The following is a 2,124-nucleotide window of genomic DNA, read 5'->3' as shown; positions in this document are numbered from 1 at the left end:
AGAAGAGACCTAGAATAGCAAAAGCAATCCTGGGCAACAAAGGCAAGGCAGGAGACATCACAACCCTGACTTGAGATTATACTACAAAGCAACTGTGATAAAAGCAGCATAGTACTGGTAAAAAAACAGACCTGAGGATCAGTGAACAGATTAGAAGATGCAGACATAACTGCAAACATACTCAGCCACCTTATCTTTGAGAAGGCTGCCATACAGGTTCACTGGAAGAAAGATAGCATCTTTAATAAATGGTGCTGGAAAAACTGGCTTTCCACATGCTGAAGACAAAAACTAGACCCATGTCTATCACTGTGCACTAAATTAAAGTTAAAATGGTTCAAAGATCTAAATATTAAAACAGAAACACTAAATTTATTGGAAGAGAAAGTAGGTAAAAATCTTGAAGATAAAGGTGTAGGCAGAGAGTTCATGGACAAAAACCAAACAGCACGGGCAATACTTCAAGGGATCAACAACTGGGATCTGATCTTATTAAAAAGCTTTTGCACATCAAAAGCAATCACTAACAAGGTAAAATGAAAGCCCACAAATTGGGAAAAAATTTTAGCCAACTGTCCCTCAGACAAAGGACTTCTATCTAGAACATATAAAGAATTTTTTAAAAAATCAGGCCCCCCGAATCCAAAGACCCAATCCAAAAATGGACATCTGAGATGAATACATACTTCTCAGATGAAGAAATAGTAATGACAAATAAGTATATGAAAAAATGTTTAAAATAATGTTCAAATTCATTAGCCATTTGCAAAAGGCAAATTAACACAACACTGAGATTCCATCTCACTCTGGAAGGAATACCTATTATTAAGAAATCACCCAATAAAACTGTTTGAGAGGCTGAGGGGGGAAAAGGATCCCTTCTCCACTGTTGGTAGGAGTGTAGACTTGCCAAACCACTGTGGAAATCAGTGTGGAGATTCCTCATAAAACTAGAATTAAAGGTCCCATTTAACCCAGCTATTCTTCTTCTGGATTTTTTTCCAGAAAAACTGAAAACATCATTTCACAGCAATATATGTGCACCCATGTTTATAGCAGTGCAATTTGTCATAGCTAAATCTTGGAAACAGCCCAAATTACCCATCAACTGAGGGATGGATAAAGAAGATGTGGTATTTTTATACAATGGAATACTATTCAGCTATAAAAAAGATAAACTTGAGGCTTTTATAGGTAAATGGATGTAACTAGAGACCATACTCATAAGTGAAATAAATCAGACCCAGATGTGTAAACATCATCTTGTCTCCCTAGTGTAAGAACCTGAAAGAGTAAATAAGACCCAAAAGGTATAATAGATATTGTGAAAGGGAAAGAAATTGCTGAAAGGGAAGGAACAACTGGGATGAGGGAAAGGAGAAAAGAAAGAAGGAAGGAAAAAATATATATGCAAGGATAGCTGGGATAATTGTACTGCTTTTGTCTATTGGTTTATTGAAAGGAACAGTTAATGCTTAAATTGTTTGACCAATTTTACATGCTTTATATCTTATAATATGAACAACTAATTTGGAGACAACAATATGCAATATAACAACCATTGTTGAATTCCTACCATCTTGTTTAGTGAAGCTCTATATCATTTCTAATTTTTTTTAGTATTTTTTACTCTCTGATTGGCTTTCCACAAGCCAATCTTGCATTCTTACATCTGATAATATGAGCAATTTTGTAGAACATAACAATATGTATTATAACAACCATTGTTAACTTTCTATGACCTTGTTTTGAAATTATATATCATTTTTATTGTTTTTGTATTGTTTTGTTTTTGTCATATTGTTTGTTTTTCTCTTTAAGATTGAAAAAAATTTGGGAGGTCTGAATTTTTTGAGTTCTTTATATGTTCTTGACAGTAATCCTTTGTCTGAGGAACAGCTGGAAAACATTTTTTCTCACATTATGGATTGTCTCTTCACTCTGTTGGTGGTTTCTTTTGTTATGGAAAAGCTTTTTAATAAGATGAAGTCCCAGTTGTTTTTGTGATAGTTTCTGTGCATTTGGGGTTTTATCATAAACTCTTTGCCCACAACAATGACTTCAAGAGTTTTACCTATTCTATCTTCCAGGAGATTTAATGTTTCCATTTTAATATTTAGATGT

Source organism: Chinchilla lanigera, unplaced genomic scaffold (genome assembly GCF_000276665.1).
Source record: "Chinchilla lanigera isolate Chin_1 unplaced genomic scaffold, ChiLan1.0 scaffold00010, whole genome shotgun sequence".
NCBI lineage: Eukaryota > Metazoa > Chordata > Mammalia > Rodentia > Chinchillidae > Chinchilla > Chinchilla lanigera.
Note: the sequence above shows the minus strand (reverse complement) of the source record.